Source organism: Carcharodon carcharias, chromosome 6, assembly GCF_017639515.1.
Source record: "Carcharodon carcharias isolate sCarCar2 chromosome 6, sCarCar2.pri, whole genome shotgun sequence".
NCBI lineage: Eukaryota > Metazoa > Chordata > Chondrichthyes > Lamniformes > Lamnidae > Carcharodon > Carcharodon carcharias.
The window spans coordinates 137,597,757-137,619,987 of record NC_054472.1 but is presented as its reverse complement, the minus strand read 5'-3'; positions in this window follow the sequence as shown (position 1 = coordinate 137,619,987).

Genomic DNA, 22,231 nt, shown 5'->3' with positions numbered 1-22,231 from the left:
CTCATGGTGTGAGGGAATCTGTAGTTTTTGAGGCAGGCCCTAACTAAAACAGAAACTGAATTGAAAAGGGAACAGAAAGGGAAACAGAACAGGTAAACGTACAAAGGAAACTGGCTTTCTCAGTTCCTAAGGAAACAAAAACAAACTGAAGTTTGGAAACCAAAACTTCTGGCATGTTTAGCCTCATTAAAAGATATATAAGGACATAGATCAGCCCAGCCTAAGCAGTAGCAGTTGGCGAAACCACTGGTGCAATACAAGCAAGCTGAAGAAGACAGAGGATAGATCCAGAAGCTGAGAATAAACAAAGATATAGTTGTTGCAGCTGTTTCTGCTACTTGAGGATAACATTTGTGGATCGACTCCATCCAGACTGAGTTGAGCAGGTTCTGCAGGCGTGTGCTATTTGTGGTGAAGACCATGCCTGTGGAGCTCAGGTTGGTTCTGTGCTGCTGTTGGCTGGAGATCAAACTAGCTCCTAGAAGAAGTAGAGCTGAAAATTTTCACGAGTAAAACAGAGTTTGAAAGACCTTGTGACTGAGTGTGATCACCAAAATCTGAGTATACTGCTGAGCCAATTTGTAAGATCCGTCTTAGTCGTATCTGTCATTTAATGTGCAATTTATATTTATATTCAACCACAATTTGCTTGTTAATTAATGTTTAACTCATGTTAATTCTGGATGTTAGAGTATAGTATAGGTGGTAGTGTTTCATTTGTTGACTCTTATATACTAAAAATTTAAACTGTGGAATCTTGTAGCTTTATTCTTTTGGTAAATAACTGGGATTTTGAATTTCATCTACTTTAAAAAAAAGTTACAGGTCTCTACCAAGCACATAATAATGGCCAATATCCTCTGAATTTTGGAGCCCATGAGGAGGTTGCTAAAGACTGCCTCACCTGCATCTGAGCAATTGCAGACTATACTATCAGGACAGGCGTCAGCATGTGCAGCTCTGACTGGGGATGGGGAGGGTTGTTGGAGCAAGTGGGAAAAGGTGAAAGAGAGGAGCATCTTGAGGAGAGTCTGCATCTCCATGTGCCTTTTCTTCATTGTCCTTCTCATGGCCCCCTACACTTCCTTGCTAGCCAAGAGCTGACAAGCACTTTGCTGCACTTCAGTGAGATGCTGAATGGCCAAGACAAGGCTTTTCTCCATCCTATTTAAACTAGCAGACTGAATGTACAAGCCATTGGTCAGGGTCAGCGTGCATTTGGTTGCCTGCGACATCTGATGGTCCATGCAGATGGCCACTCTTTCCATGGAGGTGGACACTAGCACAAATGCCTGAAACATCATGGCATTCATGTTAGAGACTGGCTCCTTCAATTTCTCTCAATGGTGCACACTGTCTCTGAAAATGCTGACAGAACCTCACACATTTTCTATCCTGCTCCTGAATAGTTATCTTCATTGATGACCCCTGAGACTAAGAATCTGCATCCAGTTGAGCAGAGCTTGCATTGTGCTGCTCCCTTTAATGGGGATGCTCCACTGCTGTCTCTGCCTTCAATGCCTGCTCCACCTCATTTGTGATGTGTGGCGCATCATGTGTCAATGTAGTTACCTGCCTTGGAGGCCCCACCAAGATGTGTGTATGTGAGCCACTGGAGGGTACACATGCGTTATGTGACGATGCTTTCTCAGCATGCTCATTCTCCTCTGAGTGCTCACCCCGCACCAGCTCCTGCAGAAGGCTTGAAAAACCTGTGAAAAATGAAAGACTTGCATTAAAACTGACACAGGGAAAGGGTTCATTGTACAGGTGATCATATTTCAGTTACTGGTGGCATCAATTCAGTATAAGTGAGTGTTATGTGCCATGTGGCTATGTGCTATATAATTCTGTCACTAGGTGTCTGGGAAGCGCCAGCTCTCCATCGCCAATAGCCATGCATCCTGCTGACCTCCTCCACAGCGGTCAGGGGGGCTAAGACTGGAGGTCCATCCTCTGATCGCTGCCTCTCCCTAGAGTGCTTCTTCTGTATGGAGAGAAAGCAGAGAATTAAATGTGAGAAATTTAATATTTTCAGAAGATAGAAGGACACCATTTTTGGAGGGTGACTGCGAGGGATGGTTGTGAGATGACACTAAGATAGAGGTCAATGTCAGTTATAACTGTTCAAATGCGAATGTGCCTCAAAAGAGAGGAAAGGGTGAACGTTGCACATGACAATGCTGGGAAAGCTAATGTGGGGCTTGGCACCTGAAAGTGGGATACCATTCACCTTTGCTTTCCTGACAAGGCCATTGAACCTCTTTTGACATTATATCCATATATCAAGCACCACAGTCTTGCGGCTGACCTCCTGAGTCACTTCCAGCCATGCTTGTTTGGTTTAAAAGACTGGCCTCTTCCTTCCATCCACTGGAAAGAATGCTTCTCTGAGGTCCTTACAGCTTGGCTTCTGAGGATGTCTCTGAGAACCATTGTTCAGCCTTTCCAACTTGAGACTTTATCATTGCTGTCTCTGCTCTGACAGTTCTATAATGAATCCATTCTGACCCCTGCTATGGTGCCTTTAAATAGTGAGGCTTGAGGCGTAAGATGCACGTCATCAGCATGCCCGCCTGCTCTGATTGGTTGGGAAATCCATAAACTGGATGCTAATGCTGTGGCTGAGTTATGTGTCTATCTGTTAAAATTCTGTCCATTGTCTTAAGGTCCAATCATGAATTCTGTTCCCTCACCACCCCTATCCCCCTCCCTGGCTACTTCTTGAGGCTGAACTAGCTCACAACCTTGGTGTCATATTGACCCTGGGATGAACTTATGATCCTATATCTACAACATCACCAAGACCACCTATTTCTAACTCCACAACGTATCCCAACTCCACCCCCATCTCAGCTCACCTGCTGCTAAAACCTCATCCGTGCCTTTGTTACCAATGCTCTCCTAGTTAGCCTCCCGTCTTCCATTCTCCATAAACTTAAGCTCACCCAAAACTCTGCTGCCAGTATCCTAACTTACACAGAGTCCTGTTTACTTATCACCCCTGTGCTCACTGGCCTATATTGGCTCCTGATTCTTCAATGCTTTGATCGTAAAATTCTCATTTTTGCAATCATATCCCTCCATGGCCTTGCATCCTCATTCCCTGTAACCTCCCCAACCTACAAACCTCCCAGATCTCTGTGTTCCACCAATTATTGCACATTTCCATTCCTCTTGCACATTTCCATTTATAATCGCTTCACCATTAGCAGCAATGCCTTCAGCTGCTTTTGCCATAAACTCTAGAATTCTCTCCCTAAGCCTCTTTGTCTCTTTACCTCTCACCCCATCCTTTAAGATCCTCCTTACTATCTACTTTTTCTGACCTAGACGTTCCAATAAGGAACTCGGGAGAAACTTCTTTTCCCAGAAAGTAGTTAGAAAAATGGAACTTGCTACCACATGGAGTAGTTGAAGTGAATAGCATAGATGCTTTTGAGGGGCATCTAGATAAGTATAAGGAAGAAAGGGTTGGAAGGATATGCTGATAGTGTTAGATGCAACAGTTTGGGAGAAGGTTGATGCGCAATAAACTCCAGCATAAACTAGTTGGGCTGAATGACTGTTCTGTCCTGTAAATTCCACTTAAATAGCCACACCATTGGCTTAAATGTCATATTTCAATCACCCAGCTATGGAATGCAGAAAGCTTACAAAAATAGTAATATCATAGTTGCCAACTAATGATTTTTTGGGTGTGGATTGATTTATTCAGCAGATGTTTATGTTACTGCACAGTTTGAGAGTTTTTGGAACTTAAACAGTGCAAGCTATATATAGTGCACAATGTTTTGTGGGCACATTGGTTAATCTCTGTGTTGTCAGGGAAACCGTGGCTGGGATGGCTGGTATCAGTCTTGGGTCAATAATAGCATTCTGACCTCCGAGTCATAAGGTGATGTGTTTAAGTCCCACTTCAGAGACAACCACATAATCTAGGTGCTACAATGTTGGAGATGCTGCATGAAACCTTAAAATCCAAGCTTGATCTGCACTCGCATGTGAACATAAAAGATCCCACAACACCTTTTGAAGAAGAATCAGGGTGTTTTCCGAGTATTCTAGCCAACAGTCTCCTCCCCAGAAATAGATTTAGCATCAGCAAAGGTTATTTTCTCTTCAAAAATGTCTAAATTCACTGTTGTAAAAATTACACTTTCATGTAGAAGATGTTTTCGTGTACGGAATGCAACTAATGGAATAAAAACAGAAAATGCTGGAAAAAGTCAGCAAGTCTGCCAGCATCTGTGGAGCGAGAAACAGAGCTAACGTTTTCAGTCTGTGTGACTCTTCTTCAGAGCTAAGAGAGCTAAAAGCTAAAATTCCAACTATTGGAGTAGCTGAAGTGTAATCTGCAACAAATTCAAGTTGTAATCTTGATGTAGTACTTGTGTTCATGTTTCATATTTCAGGCCATTAGGTTCAAGTTTACACACCAAAACAGATTGAATTATGGAATGTGATCATTAAACATGAATAAAAACCTTGAAATCCAATGGAACAAAAATGGAATTTGACTTATTTGGTTACCTCAAAGCAGTGACTTTGTGCATAGAACTTTGTTCAGGACTGTCTTTCAGTTTTATATTGTAATCGAGTTATCAGCTTCTTGGAGGTGGCACCAACTTTTTTAAAGCTGTCTGCCAACTTTTCTGAGTTTGGTAGATTAGCATGTATGCAAACTGGCCCAAAGTGTTGCAAGGCCCACTTACAGATAGAAATATTAGATAATGTGATCAAAATGTCTGAGCACATTTTTGGGCTCTGCTGCATTCTTATTTATTCAAACCAAAGTAAATGTTGCCTGCTTCTTTTAGAGTGTTTTTTTTATTCATCCACATGATGTTGGTGTCACAGGCTAGGCCAGCATTTATTGCCCATCCGTAATTGCCCTTGACAAGGTGGTGGTGATCTGCCTTCTTGATCCCCTGCCGTCCCTGTGGTATAGGTACACCCACGGTGCTGTTAGAAAGGGAGTTCCAGTATTTTGACCCAGCGACAGTGAAGGAATGGCGATATATTTCAAAGTCAGGATGGTGAGTAACTTGGAGGGGAACTTCCAGGTGGTGGTGTTCCCATGTATCTGTTACCCTTGTCCTTCTAGATGGTAGCAGCTGTGGGTTTTGAAGGTGCTGTCTAAGGAGGCTTTGTGAGTTCCTGCAGTGCATCTTGTAATTGGTACACACTGCTGCTACTGGGCATCGGTGGTGGAGGGAGTGAATAGTTGTGGATGGGGTGCACATAAAGCGGGCTGCTTTGTCCTAGATGGTGTCAAGCTTCTTGAATATTTTGGGAGCTGAACTCATCACATTTCTGGTTTGTGCCTTGTAGATAGTGGACAGGCTTTGGGGCGTCAGGAGGTGAGTTACTCATTGCAGGATTCCTAGCCTCTGACCTGCTTTTGTAGCCAGAGTATTTATATGGCTAGTCCAGTTCAGTTTCTGCTCAATGGTAACCCCCAGGATGTTGATAGTGGGCAATTCAGCGATAGTAATGCCATTGAATGACAAGGGGTGAGGGTTAGATTCTCTCTTGTTGGAGATGGTCATTGCCTGGCACTTGTGTAACATGAATGGTACTTGCCACTTGTTAGCCCAAGTCTGTCCACGTCCTATAGCATTTGGACATGAACTGATTCAGCACCTGAGGGGTCACAAATGGTGCTAAACATTGTGCAATCATCAGCGAACATCCCCACTTCTGATCTTATAATGGAAGGAAGGTCATTGATGAAGCAGCTGAAGATAGTTGGACTGAGTTTCTGAAGTCCCAGAAAAGTGTTGAGAATGTAAAGTTGTAAACTTATACTTTAAACTATCCATGAACTTCCAAGATAAAAGAGAGTTGGAGTCACAAGGATAGCTTATCAGCATTTCTATTTGGATACCAGACCCATGTGATTCATGTTGTCATGGTGATGGGCATTGAGAGGGGAAGAGTTTCTAAGGTGTCCCTGAAAATTCGCAGACGTGATTAGTCTGCCAGGATCCGGGAGAGGGAAAGCAGCTGCAGGCAGCAAGACGCTATTGTTCACCATGCTCATGCTCAGATTGGGAAGATCAAATTTGTCAGGATTTAAAATGCGGCTATGGGATATATGAGGGGCATAAAGGAGGCATGGCAGATATGAGCAGGCATGGAGAAGGCATGGGGATATGAAGGGGCATGGACGGGGCATGTGGGGTGGGTGTGGGGATGAAGGAGTGAGTATTTTAGAGCTTGACATTCATCATTAAAATTGGGCTGATGGCCCAGTAAACAGATGGGGATCTTTTAGCTTGCTGGTCTGCTCTTCTGCCCGCTTCTGTTGCTATTTTGGCCCTAACTCCATCCTGCCCCCGCCTCCCTGGAATGAAAAAATGTTGGGCAGGGGTCTTTTTAATGGAGATGGGGCTGCCAAGTCAGGATGTTTCTCCACTCGACCTTCCCATCTCCTCCTTGAAAATCCAGCCCTTCGTGGCTCATAGCCAAATGTTCCAAGCTGTGCCAGTGATTTCAAGTAGATGTTAAAGATTCCAATGAATTTTCAAAGAAAATTCCCAGGAGTTAATTTTGACTGCCTGTGATATGGTGAAATAAGTGATATTGAATCGATTGCCCAATTTGATATTGCCATATTATATAAAGTCAAAATTACCCAGCCCCTCCCTCTCCAGTGTCCAGGCTAACACTCCATCCTCAACCAAGTCACAATAACTGGTCATTGTTTTTTATGGTGATGTTATCACATGCAAACATATTCTGCTTTTGACAATATTTAGCACACACTGGACTTTAAAATAATTTACTGTAAATGAAACACTATGACAGTTTTGGGAGATGCTACATAAATGCAAGCTTTTCTTTCTTAAAGAGCAATAGCTGCAATCAACACCATGACCAGAAGATGGCACTATTGGATTTACTAAAAGGCAGATTTTGTTTGCATTCTCTGATTATTAAAACATATTTTACCATGAATGTTGTTTGACTTGCTTATGTATAAGGCAATTATTTTGGTACATATTGTAGATAGGGTACTTCATCTAATTTTTTTGAAAGTACCTCATGATGAATCAATTACCTATTTTGTTTCATTTCATAAAAAAACTTGATTGCCTAAATCCAAAATTTTGGAGTACTAATGAGGAACTTTACATGTGTAAAAATCTGAGTTGGAGAATTAGGGCGAAATTGTTGTAGCATCGACTCCAATCCACATTGTTATTCAACATAACTTTTCTGACGTGAGCAAGGAAACTTGGAATTAGCCCTTATATTTTTAATATTTTTTCAGAGGAGCTGGTCCCAGTATCACTCCCGTTTTCCTTAAATTTTTAATCAATTTTAATTTTGAATATTCCAACACAGTCATTGTTGCCTTCCACATTTTACCCACTGTAAACTTGGAATCACATAAAACTCTGCAGCTCCTGTCGTAACTCGCACCAAGTCCCATTCACCCATCACCCCTTGCTGACCTATATTGGCTCCCGGTTGAATAACACCTTGATTTTAAAATTTGCATCCTCATTTTCAAACCCTTCAATGACCTTGCCATTCCATATCTCTGTAGTCTCCTGTAGCCCCGCAATCCTCTCAGGTATCCGAACTCCTCTAATTTGGGTCTCCTGAGCATCCCAATATCAATTGCTCTAACATGGGCTGCAATGCCTTAGCTACCAAGGCCCCAAGCAATGGAATGCCTTCCTTAAATCTCTCTTCTTTTACCTCTCTTTATCATCCACTAAGTCGCTCTTTAAGATCTATCTCTCTCTGCCTTAATATCACCTTGTGTGGCTTGGTCCAATTTTTGCATTGTAATATTTCCATAAGACACCTTGGGACTTTTTGTTATGTTAAGGGTGTACATAAACACAAGTTGTTATTGCTTTGACTTTGTACAAGCTTGATTGGGTTCATACATATTCTCTAGCTCATAATTATGTAACTAGGGTTTCTTTGAGTTCTTTTTCTTCTCTGATCTCTTTAATTGCAATTGTGGAAACCGTACAGCTGTAGCTTAGATAAGACGAGTATGCTTTCAAAGATTGCTTTTACAGTAAGGTTGGCTGAAATGGTCTGTTTCATCTGGTAATTAATTAGTTAAGGGAAAAAAACTAACAGGTAGCCTTTCATGGTCTATAAAGGCTTAATTATTTTTTTAAAAAAACTCATTACCAGACTGGTAGAAGGAAACATTGCTATTTGTTAGGATTGGTGATCCAACAACTAAATCTATTACAGCAGGCATTTTATTCAGGAGCAGGAGTTGATTGAAAGCTCCATGCTTACAGTCTAACCACAACAACATAAACTTGTGTTTATGCAGTACCTTTAATAAAGGAAAACACCCATGATCCTTCATGGAAATGTAATTAGACAAAGATTCACATCAAGCTAAAGAAGGAAATATTCAGAGAGGTGACTAAAAGTACTGGTGGCCTTAAAGAGAGCTGGAGAGGTGATAGGTTTAGAGAGGGAATCCTAGAACTTAGGGCCTAGACTTTTGAAGGCACATCCATCAGTGGTGGGGTTTAGGGATGTATAGGAGACCAGAATTGGAAGATTGTAAAGTTTTCAGAAGGCTGCAGGGCTGGAGGACATTATAGAGGAAACAGGGATGATAGAGGCCATGGATGGGTTTGTCAATGAGAATCTTAAATGTGAAGCACTGGTAGACTGATCCAATGTAGGTGAGTGAGCACAGTGATGATGAATAAGTAGGACTGAAGCTGATTAGGATACAGTCATCAGAGATTTGGATGAGCTCAATTTTATGGAGGGTGGAAGCTGGGAGGCTGCACAGGACAACATTGGAAGTTTCAAGGTATGAACATGCATAGGTAAGGGTTTCAGGAATGGATGGGCTTAGGCAGAGGCAGGAACAGGCTGTTACTGTGGTGAAAGTAAGTGGTCTTTGTGATGGAGAGCATATGGTTGGTAACTCAGGCCAAGGTCAAGTAGAATGCCAAGATTTGGTATTGTCTGGTTTAGCCTGGGACATTGACGGGTACAGCAATGGAGTTGATGGCTAGGAGCCAGAGTTATTTTGATGGAGTCAAATACAATGGCTTCATTCTTCCTAATGTTTAATTGGAGACAATTCTGGCTCACTCAGAACCAGATGTTGGAGAGGTAGGTTGTCAACACAAAGGAAGCGGAGAGTGGTAACGCTGAGAAAGAGCTTGCTGCTGCCAACATACCTATGGAACTCACATGCCTTTGGACGATGGCACCAATGGCCAGCAGGTACATGAGCAACAGGGTGAGAACAATGATAGATCCTTGGGATAATCCGGAAGTAACAGTTCAGTGGTGTGAAAGAGAAGTCATTGTAGGGGTTAGAATAATAGAACGATACAGTACAGAAGGAGGTCATTTGACTCGTCATGCCAATGCCAGCTATTTGAAAGAGTTATCCAATTATCATAGAATCATTGAATCTTAGAGTATAGTTACAGCACAGAAAGGGGTTATTCAGCTCTTCATATCTGTGCCAGCCCTCTACAAGTACAAGTCAGCTAATCCCAGTCCCCTGGCCTTTCACCATAAGCTTGCAAATCTTTATCTTCATATAATTATTTAATTTCCTTTTAAAAGCTACAATTGAATCTGCCTCCAACACACTCTCAGGCTGTGCATTCAGGATCCTGACAATACATTGCACAAAAAAAAGATTTTCCTCATTTCGCCTCTGGTTCTTTCATCACTCACTTTCAATTGGTGTCTTCTGGTTCTCAACCCTTCCACCAATGGGAGCGGCCTCTCCCTATCTACTCTGCCTAGACCCCCCCAGTGACACTGCTCTAGCCCTATAAAAAAAATCCCTCAAGCATTTATCCAATTCTCTTTTGAAGGTTACTATTTAATTGGCTTCCACCATCCTTTTAGGCCTATGTTCTAGATCACAACAACTTGGTCCATTGAAAAGAACTTGCTCATGTCACCTCTGGTTCTTTTGCCTATATTCCTAAACCTGTGTGACCTGCTTACTGAGCTTTCTTCCATCGGAAACAGCTTTTCCTTATTTACTTTATCAAAATCCTAATTTGAACACCCCTATCAAATCTCCGCTTGAACTTTCTCTGCTCTAAGGACTTATCTAAAGTTATTGTCATCATCCTAAATTGTGGTGCTTGGAACAGAGCACTATATTCCAACCAGTGTTTCAGAAAGGTTAGCATAACTTATTTATTTTTGTCCTCTGTGCTCCTATTAATAAAGCCAAGGATCCCATATGCTTTTTTAATTGCCCTCTCAGCTGTCCTGTCACCTTCAAAGATTTGTGCAAATACAACTGCAGGCCTCACTGTTCTGGAACCCTTTTAAGTTCCATCATTTAGTTTATATTGGCTCTCATCGTTCTTCCTATTAAAATGTATCACTTCACACTTCTCTACATTAAATTTCATTTGCCACGTGTCTACCCATTTCACTATCAGCATGGGGGAGTCTGGAAAAGAAGATGAATAGTTACCAGTTAGTGGGAATAGGGTTGAGAGAGCAGGACAGTGTACAAAGTAGTTGCCTTTTCTTCTGTACTTTTTCTTGAGTGAGGGCATACTTAGAACGTTAAAAAGTTATCTTTCACATGTGAACGTTTTTCATCAAAGAAACAATTTTCTTAAATAAATGCAAAGGACTACTAAAGTTTTCTTGACACCTGGGATTATATGAGGTTTTATGATCTAGTGAACTGTTATGTTTGCTTTTGCTTCTGTTTAATTTTGCTTCTTAATAAACCTGATTTGCGGTTTATAACCTGGGGTGTAGCATCTGTCAAAGTGTTATTAATCCATCAATCACAGAGACCAAGATTAGGCAGGATGCCAAGATAGATTCCCTGCTGTTGGTTAGGCATTTCTGCCGGTACTATGACTGATGATTCACAGATTATCATCCAGGGAAAGCTAAAGTGCAAATGTCAGTTGAAACAAGGATGTAGACTTGAGTTGCTCAGCCTTTGGAGCAGCTGTTATATGTCAAAGTTTCACCCTTACTTAAAAATAAGTCTGAGAGTTACAAAATCCACTTAACAGCATGTCTATTTAATGTAGATTTCATTAGTTCAAAATTTCCCTGCAATTGTAGTAATTCTATTGTCCAGGGTAATTCTACTATCCAGTTTCCAGTGATATGCATCACTAACCTTGCTGGAATTGTAGTATCACCTCATCAATATATTAGACAGCAGGGAGAGATGAGAATACCATAGAGTGCTTAGGGTTGGACCAAGGGCAGGGGGAAAACGTGTTGCTTCTTGATTTTAAATCTTTGTGCAATTGCACTGATTTCTTTTTAGGGAATTTCTCTGATTTCTCAAGGTGACTTTCGTATCTGTATATGGGTATAATAGCTACAGCTACTTCCAGAGCATTCACAGCCAGTTCACCATTAATTAGGAGATCAAAGTCCGAGAACTTCTTCAATGCTGACCCAGGTGATGGGATCAATTGCTGAGTTCACAGCAAAGAAAGACTGCAAATGGTGTTTTCTGAGCAATGTGCAGACAGGTGGTAATAGTTTTTTGGACACCTGGCCTGATGAGTGTTAATTGTATATTAATTGTATTTAATTGAATGCAGATGGTGGGCATTAACTGGGGATTCACTTGTGCCCCTATAAATAGATACGGACTGAAACTGTGATTGTAGGGTTAGGTGGTGCATGTTTGTAATGTGTATCTTTGTAAACAAATGGTTATAAAAGTGTGTAAAGATTGGCTCAAGTTCTATTCTTCATCACCTGGCTTTCTGGAGATCTAATACTGGGGCAGAAGTAATGTATGTTATGAAATGGCAGATGATGTGTGCCAGGCAGATCAAATGCACGAGGGAAACTTGATCTGGCTATCACAATGGTTTTGCAGTTTATATTTATTTCGAGATACATGTCCTGAATTCAGAAATAATAAGCCCACCAAGACTTCAGAGATTTAAAAAAAAAAACAAAATTAAACATTTAATAACACAAGAAAAGATTTTAAGCTTATACATATGCCTACAAACTACTACCATCAATAACTCCTAAAACCTATAATTAATCTGGCTTCCAGTTACATGCCCCATTAAGGCAACAGTAAAAAAATATAGTTTGAACTGATTCCAGCAAGTTAACGCAATACCCTGGACAATAGAATTCAAAGTGGCTTTTCCCAGCTTTGGTTTCTGTAGACAGCAAGCTTAACGCACAAATACTAGAGGCTTTGCAAACTTCTGGTAGATCTTACAATACCTTCCTCCTTTATACCCGTTTCTCCCTTTTAATATGTAAATTCCATTGTCCATATGTCTTTGGAACTTTACCATTCTCATAATGTAATTCTTTGCATGTTCACATTCTATTGTCAATAAACATTGAGAAAAATAAACACATTCCTTAACTTGCTTGTCTGGCTGTTTGTAACAGACTGTGATCTCTTTGAAAACCAAATCCCCCTTTCTACCTAAAAATGCAAATTCCCTTTACACCTTACATGCCAAGACCCCAAACATGTTTACTCATAAACATATTAAAAACACTTCTTTTGAAAACTTCAGCCTGCAGTGTGCTTGGCTACAAGATGTAATTAAATCACACACACAGACAAAGCAACACAATCCCCCATAACAAGAACAGAAAAATGTTGGAAAAACTCAGCAGGTCTAACAGCATCTGTGGCTGGAGAAACAGAGTTAACGTTTTGAGTCTATATGACCTTTCTTCAGAGTGAACAACCCAAAGACCTACTTTGCACTAAACCAGAAAAATATTGTGAAAATAATTATACTTGTGTAACACCCCCCCTTCTTATCGAAAAATGAATCATCATAATTTAAAAAGATGGCTTCATTTTCTTAACCCATCTTATACTACCTACTATACTTATCTATACTCACACTATTACTTTACCAGATGCATGCATTAACATAACAGTATATATACAAATCCTTGGTATCAACAGAAATCATTGCATTCCAGTGTCCAGGTTTTAAATGCCCAATTTCCCTTTGAGCTTTAAACTCTCAACAATGCACCTGCAATTATATTTTCTCATCCAGCCACATGTATAATCTGTAGATTAACTGGTTGCAGTAATAAATTCCATCTGAACAGCCTTGCACTTCAGTCTAGGAATTTGTCCAGAAACTCTAAAGGATTGTGGTCTGTATAAACAATTGCTTCTGGTGAATTGTTTGCAAAGCAAACCTCAAAATGCTGTGACACTAACACCAGACTCCTTTCGATTGTTGAATATTTCCTCTGTTGTACATTGAACTTGTGCGAAAAATACCAGCCAGAATTTTGCCGTTGGTGGGTTGGGGGCGGGGCCCACTCACCAATACGAAAATGACGCGGGATGATGCCGGGAGGAACCCTCGATGTCGTCCCGCCCCAGTTAAACTTTCAGGAAGGTGGGCAGACAGCAAAATCAGCTGGCCGCCCGCCGACCTGTCAATGGCCAATTGAGGCCATTGACAGGATAATTAACCCAATTAAAGGACCTGCCCGTCCAACCTTAAGGTTGGCGGGCAGGCCAGGAGCCCCAGCAGGCTTCTGAAAAAACATGAAACCTCATCCACTGGCGAGATGAGGTTTCATGTCTGTTTTTAAAAACTTTAATAAACTTTATGTAATATTTATTAACATGTCCCAAGTTGTGTGACATTGTCACATGAAGGGGGCATGTTAATAACTTTTTTATTTTGCTATTTTTTAGGTCTATTGAACTTTCAGCGCTTTCCCTGAGACAGCACTTAGTCTCAGGGATCAATGCGCTCTTCAGCGCGCATGCGTGAAAGAGCAACTTTGACATTTGGGGAATCCCTCTCCCCCCCACACAGGAAGTGCTTCCCGTCGGGCAGCCCGCTGGGTGGGCCTTAATTGGTCCGCCCACTCAAAATGGCGGCCCCCCCGCCCCCCCAACACAAGCCTTAAACCAGCTCATATTTCACCCCTTTCTTGGACTTGAACTCAAGTTCTGTCGAAGGGTCATGAGGACGCGAAACGTCAACTCTTTTCTTCTCCGCCGATGCTGCCAGACCTTCTGAGTTTTTCCAGCTAATTCTGTTTTTACGTTAAACTAAGTCTGCCCTTTCAAGTTTTTTTTATTCATTCACGAGATGTGTGCTTCGCTGGCTGGGCCAGCATTTATTGCCCATCCCTAATTGCCCTTGAGAAGGTAGTGGTGAGCTGCCTTCTTAAATCACTGCAGTCCATGTGGTGTAGGTACACCCACAGTGCTGTTAGGGGGGAGTTCCAGGATTTTGACCCAGCGACAGTGAGGGAACTGCGATATATTTCCAAGTCAGAATGGTGAGAGACTTGGAGGGGAACATCCAGGCGGAGACTTTCACGCAAGAGAGTGGGGATGTGGAATCATGTACCAAATAATTCGCAAAATTTGAAGGAACTAGTGTAAGTGGGAGTGGACTCTTGTTCCTTAGTGGACATTATTGGGACACTAGGAGACTTAAGTCTAAAGGGGATGCATATTATGTGTAAGCATATGTTAGTGGTCACAATAGAAGCCACAGCCTCCATAGCAGCATGATCAGGAAACTTTTCCTCATTGTAGATATAAACGGAACATGTGGCAGATTCATTGCAGTCTGTGACCATTTTCATCCCTGAAAGGAATCACCAAAGACAAGTCAATGCCTTCTCCTCAGACACAAGCTGTAATGTTGGGTGACATGCTTCTGAGAGAGAGAGAGAGAGAGTCCTGCATCCTGACCTTTAGAAACTTGAGGTTGGAGCAAATACTGAGGCAAACAGAATGTGTTGGAAACCATTGGACCTGCCAAATGGTCAAAGCTGACTTAAGAAATTTTAAGATCTGGTCTCCCAGAACATTTGTGGCACTTCTATAAACTCCATGCATATCCCTGGTTTATTGAAACATAAATGTGTAATAAATTGCATGTGGATAAAAGGTCAAAAAAATATTTACACACTGTCATTTAGTCACTATTATTTAGTCACAAATCAAATCAGCAGGATTAGTAGAGGAATTAAGGAAGATGGCCCAAACATAGTTGAAGGTTTTGAAATTTGGGAACCAAAACCATGCTGAGATATATATTAGCAACAATGAGTTAAAGTTATTTCAAAAGTTAGTGCAATTTACAGCATATCTCTAACATAGTGATGCAAAACTGAATCAATTTTTTATCTTCTTACTCATTTTCTAGTGTAAAGGTATCTGAGCTGCTGCCCAGGAATTAAGGACCAATTGATTGAGGGAGTGAGTTGGAAGAGATTGGGACAGAGGAGGAATTCATAGGTGGGATGTTGATTGCCAGCTCCCACCTATCGTCATCCTCCAAGTGTTCATTATAGTTAATAAAAAGATAGTTGGGTCTCTGTTTCTCTTCTTCCTCCTTATTATCACCATTATTCTGCTTCTGTTTCTTCCATCTTCCTCCTCCTGTGCCCCTTGTTGTTGTGGTAGATCTGTAGGAAAGAAGGGTAGAAGTTAAGAGTGCATGAGCATTGTTTCCTGTTGATTAAGGAGACAAAGAAGAGAGTGGAAGGTTATGATTGTTTGGTACTTGACAGGGATGACAAGATAACTGTGGTCAGTCATTAGCCTGGCACCAGCATTATGGAGCCAACCTCATGATCTCCAACTGCCTCCCCTGGCCTTCTCTCATAAGGGTTGAATGTCTCAATGGCTTGCTTTGGTGGGAAATGTGGCTGGATAGTTGTAGTGAAAGGTGCCAAATTAATCAGAATGCTTTGTGAAGGATTAGCTGTACCAGTGTTACTCTAAGAGAGTGAAGATTCTGCTGGCCTCCAGGATGCCAAGGAAGAAAAGGAAGATCGTGATACCTTGCCTGACCTGGTGAGATGATTGAACATTTTTTGATGCTTCTCTGCAGTCCTCTGAGTGAGGTAGTTGGCACTCAATGCTGGTGCTACCTCCCTCCAGGTGGCACAAATGACATCCTGTGGCTTGCCATCATGGGCACCCTTCTGTGTCTTCTTATTTTAATTTCTTCCAGGAGAACTTGGAGGTCAGAATCAGAAAAGTTCAGGAACCTTTTTCCCTGGTTTGGCACCGTACCTCATGCTCTGTCTAGCTGTTTGGTACATATGGTTTTGCTGCAGACATATTCTTGAAAAGTATGGTAAATACAGGAAATTGTGACTGAAGTTATCAAGTGAGTGAGCCAAGAACTGATCTTTCCATACCTTGTGTAAATACGACTTGTTGTTAGTGTCCAATAGTTTGCTGTTGAAGTGTGTGGTAAGAAATGTCTTTTTACACCATTCATTGCTCCAATGGGTATGCTAATGAGCTTACCCAGAAAATTTATGAATCTATCTCTTGGACGCAAACCTTTTATCAGTGGCATAACTCACCGCATGGAAGTTCAATCTATGATGTTTAATTAGAGGGCCGTGAACATATAATTTTGTGGCACTGATCACTATGGAGGATGACAGGGAAGGCCCAGATGTGATCCATATGTCTTTGCAACTATGCTAGAGAAAGGGTAGACCTGTTATTTTTCAGTAATAGTGGCAAAAAGAAAGACATGGTGCTCCCAACATATCAGTAAAAATGACATAACTGGCCACTTTCTTTTTATTCACATAAAGTGACCCATGTAGAAGATAATTCGGTTCACCAGAGAAAATCTATGACCAGGTTATAAAATGACCAACATAATAATAGTAACATCAAACTCCTGCTGTGCTGCTCCCTGTCTCTCAGCTTATGGTCTGCTGCTCTCTTCTCCACTCTACAGATTAATTAAACTAATTTAATCCTAGCCCTGGTCTCCCGCTCCCCGATTGTGTTACTGCACAGTGGTGATAGAGCAGGGAACATTCAGTGTGCATTAAAATCAAATTTTCTGCTCTCTAGGGAGCCATGGTGATTTATGGGATGACTTCTAGAGAGCGGGAAATCTGATTTTAATGTGCGTTGACTGCTGCCATGCACTGCTGCCCCTGCGTACAACACAATCAGAGTGGGGGAGTAGGAGGCTGTTATCAATGTTATTATTTTACTTAATATTTAGAATCAAAATTAGAACCATTATTTTCAGCACAGTGACTTGTAACTAAGAGTAGTGGTACAAAGCTGGGTAGCATTTTAAACATGTCACAATATTTATGGTGAGGTTGGTATGTCTGAGAGTCAGGGACAGAGAGCGACAACTTGAGCACTAAAATCTTGATTTTATATTTATGTCCTGCTTTTGCATGGCACAGTGTGTTGGAATGGCATAGCTCTATGATGATGTCATGGATAATATAAAGAGTTTAATCTTGCCTCAAGAATGAATACAGGTTTGGCTGGGTTGAAGCAAAAGAAGACTTCAGCAGAAAAATGTATGGCTCGTGTTTAACCCTGTTCGACTGGAACGGTATGGGTGGAGTGTTAAAATGGTGGTTAAGTGACTCCTGCTGCAGTCCCAACATGGCTTCTTCAGCTACCATTTTAAAGACTGGGTTTATAGCAAGATAGAGGCACAATGTGTCACAATCAAGGTCTTATTGAAATTCAGTGCCCAATAACACTAAAGTGAAAAGCCTGGGTCACTCAAGTTAGTACAGTGCCAGAATACCCAGTGAAAGCTGGCACAGGCAGGAATGGGACCAGGATACAACCAGATTAGTAGGAATTATAATTTTTAAAAAGCTTCTTTGTGGGCCAGGAGGCCCAATGTTTTCTGGGCCCCATAAGCAAACATTTTGCCTCTTCAACCTGGGCTTCCCTCCCCTTCCCATTGTCATCGCCTCCTTTCTGTTGACCACTTCATCATTCCCAGTGGGTTCGGGTGGCATCCCTTTCTCTTGCATGATAGTGAGCCCTGGGAGTTAAACTGGCCTGGGCTTCATGTTTGCACCATGTTTGGCGATTTCCACCTGCTCGAACTCCCCACACACTGCACTCACCCTCATTAAAATCAAGGCTGCAAAGTATACCTTACCATAAGACGATATGACATAGGAGCAGAAACTAGGCCATTCGGCCCATCGAGTCTGCTCCGCCATTCAATCATGGCTGATAAGTTTCTCAACCTCATTCTCCCGCCTTCTCCCTGTAACCTTTGATCCCCTTACCAATCAAGAATCTATCTATCTTGGTCTTAAATACACTCAATGACCTGGCCTCCACAGCCTTCTGTGGCAATGAATTCCATAGATTCACCACTCTCTGGCTAAAGAAGTTTCTCCTCGTCTCTGTTCTAAAAGGTCTTCCCTTTACTCTGAGCCTGTGCCCTCAGGTCCTAGTCTCTCCTACTAATGGAAACATCTTCCCCACGTCCACCCTATCCAGGCCTTTCAGTATTCTGTAAGTTTCAATTAGATCACCCCTCATCCTTCTAAACTCCATCAAGTATAGACCCAGAGTCCTCAAACGTTCCTCACATGTTAAGTCTTTCATTCCTGGGATCATTCTCGTGAACCTCCTCTGGACCCTCTCCAGGGCCAGCACATCCTTCCTAAGATATGGGGCCCAAAATTGCTCACAATATTCTAAATGTGGTCTGACCAGAGCCTTATAAAGCCTCAGCAGCACATCCCTGCTTTTATATTCTAGTCCTCTCGAAATAAATGCCAACATTGCATTTGCCTTCCTAACTATCACGTCAACCTGCAAGTTAACCTTAAGAGAATCCTGGACTAGGACTCCCAAGTCCCTTTGCAATCCAGATTTCTGAATTCTCTCCCCATTTAGAAAATAGTCTATGCCTCTATTCTTCCTACCAAAGTGTATGACCTCACACTTCCCCACATTGTATTCCATCTGCCACTTCTTTGCCCATTTTCCTAACCCGTCCAAATCCTTCTGCAGCCTCCCCGCCTCCTCAATACTACCTGTCCCTCCACCTATCTTTGTATCATCTGCAAACTTAGCCAGGATGCCCTCAGCTCCTTCATCTAGATCATTAATGTATAAAGTGAAAAGTTGTGGTCCCAACACTGACCCCTGTAGAACTCCACTAGTCACCGGCCGCCATCCTGAGAAGGACCCCCTTATCTCCACTCTCTGCCTCCTGCCAGACAGCCAACCTTCTATCCATGCTAGTACCTTGCCTCTAACACCATGGGCTTTTATCTTACTGAACAGCCTCCTGTGCGGCACCTTGTCAAAGGCCTTCTGGAAGTCCAAGTAAATAACATCCATTGGCTCTCCTTTGTCTAACCTACTCATTACCTCCTCAAAGAATTCTAACAGATTTGTCAGGCATGACCTCCCCTTGATGAAACCATGCTGACTTTGCCCTATTTTACCATGTACTTCCAAGTATTCTGAAATCTCATCCTTAATAATGGACATTAAAATCTTACCAACAACCGAGGTCAGGCTAATCGGCCTGTAATTTCCCTTCTTTTGCCTCACTCCCTTCTTAAACAGGGGCTTACATTAGCGATTTTCCAGTTCTCTGGAACTCTCCCTGACTCTTGTGATTCCTGAAAGATCACCACTAACCCCTCCACTATCTCTTCAGCTTTCTCCTTCAGAACTCTGGGGTGTAATCCATCTGGTCCAGGTGATTTATCCACTTTCAGACCTTTCAGTTTTTCCTAGCACCTTCTCCTTGGTAATGGCCACCATACTCACCTCTGCCCCCCGACTCTCTTAAACTTTGGGGATGTCACTCGTGTCTTCCACTGTGGAGACTGACACAAAGTACCTATTCAGTTCCTCCGCCATTTCTTTGTTCCCCACTACTACTTCTCCAGCGTCATTTTCCAGCGGCCCAGTGTCCACTTTTGCCTCTGTCTTACCCTTTATATATCTAAAAAAAACTCTTGCAATCTTCTTTTATACTACTGGCTAGTTTACCCTCATATTTAATCTTCTCCCTCCTTATTTCTTTTTTAGCTGTCCTCTGTTGGTCTTTGTAGGCTTCCCAGTCCCCTGGTTTCCCACTGCTCTTCGCCGCATTGTACGCTTTCTCTTCAGCTTTTATGCTGTCCCTGACTTCCCTTGTCAGCCATGGTTGCCTCGTCCTCCCTTTAGTATGCTTCTTCTTCCTGGGGATGAATTTTTGCTGTGTCTCCCAAATTACTCCCAGAAACTCCTGCCATTGCTGTTCCACTGTCTTTCCTGCTAGGCTCATCTCCCAGTCAATTCTGGCCAGCTCCTCCCTCATGCCTCTGTAGTTGCCTTTATTCAACTGTAATACCATTACATCTGATTCCAGCTTTTTCCCCTCAAATTGCGGGGTGAATTCTATCATATTATGGTCACTTCCTCCTAAGGGTTCCTTCACCTTAAGCTCCCTTATCAAATCTGCCTCATTACACATCACTAAATCTAGAATTGCCTGTTCCCTTTTGGGCTCCACCACAAGCTGCTCCAAAAAGCCATCTCGTAGACATTCTACAAATTCCTTTTCTTGGGATCCACTACCAACCTGATTTTCCCAGTCTACCTACATATTGAAATCCCCCATGATCACTGTAACCTTGTCTTTCTTACATACCTTTTCTATCTCCTGGTGTATCTTGTGCCCCACATCCTGACTACTGTTTGGAGGCCTGTACATAACTGCCATTATGGATTTTTTACCTTAGCGGTTCCTCAACTCTACCCACACAGATTCTACATCATCTGACCCTACGTCGTTTCAATTATCGATTTAATTTCATTTCTTACTAACAAAGCGACCCCACCCCCTCTGCCAACCTGCCTATCTTTTCAATAGGATGTATATCCTTGGATATTTAGCTCCCAGTCCTGATCCCCTTGCAGCCATGTCTCTGTAATGCCCACCACATCATACCTGCCAATTTCAATCTGTGCCACAAGCTTATTTACCTTATTTCGTATACTACTTACATTATAAATTTCAAATGAGAGATAAGACTGAAGTACACAAATCATGGACACTCTGCATATTAAGCCCTTAAGCAATGTGATTCAATGACCTGAACAGGGAAGAAAAGGTGAGAGCAAGGGAACATTACCCTACATACTGACGTGCATATCACTCTAATGTCCTCATTCTGCCTTCTCAAGCCTATTCCACCTCATTACTCCTCACTCCACCAACTTACCTTGCAGATACACTCATTCCTCATATTCCCATCTGTCCATTCACAACTGACTTTCACCATCCTTCAGTAATGTCATGCCTTAGCAAATGCACTCTATCCATCAGGGGTACACATGTCATTAATCTCACTCAGGGATCCCTTCCTTTCCTTGAAGAAGAGAGCACAGAACACCTACAGATAAGAGGTGCTGGAGTCTTGATGTGCCTGACAATTGTAGATGGGAAGATGGGACCTTCCAGCTACCTGGGGACAGAACTAAATATTGGGCTGCCACATGATATACAAGAATCTGTCATGTTGACTTGATATCAACAGCAACTGGATTATGATCATGTGCAAAACGATAACGTAAAGCATTTGTACCTTGATATTAGTCATTCAAGTCTTTTAGGGCCTTCATGTATCCATCAGGAGGTGGTCAATGTCACCCACAACATTGATGACAACTCTGCAGAGGAGCTCACTTCCTCTGAGGGTGCAATGTCGCTGGAATTATGCAGACCATGTACCACCTCAGATACTTGCACTGCGGTGACAATATTTACACAGATATGCCCAGATTTTCATCCCCAGGTCAGGAGCGCAGAGTCGGGTGATCTCCTGGCTTGGTGAACCTGACCTTTAAAAATAGCCGCCTGCAGGTGGGATTTTCAGTGGGGGGGGAGGGCTGAAACAGGAGTCGGGGCAAGCGACCCCGGAATGAACTTGCAGGCTGCCGGGCTCAGAGGCGGGCTGGGTTCAAGGCCTGCCTCTGTGCCCCAGCACTGTTTAGATAAATAAAAAACAATAATAAAACAAGAAACATCTCACCACACCTTACCCCTTACCCCCTTCACATCCCACACACACATCCTATGCCCAATCCATGCCAACCTATTCCCCCACCCATCCCCCATGGCCTCCACACACCAATGCGAACTTAATGATCTTCTATCCACTTCCATTTCTCCCATATCTCCTATGCCAACTTAATGCTATTTGATGCCACCCACACCCTTGCCCTTACCTTCTCCATGCCAACTCACCTCGGACAGCTCCTTGACAGGTTTGACACTTCCTGGATAGCTTTGACACGTTTGACAAATTTGATACTTCCTGGATAGCTTTGACAGATTTGACAGCTGGACAGCTCCTTAACATTTCCTTGACAGTTCCTGGACAGCTGGGCAGTTCCTGGACAGCTGGATATCTCTCTTACAGCTTGACAGTTCCAATGAGTTTGTGTGTAAAAAGGGCG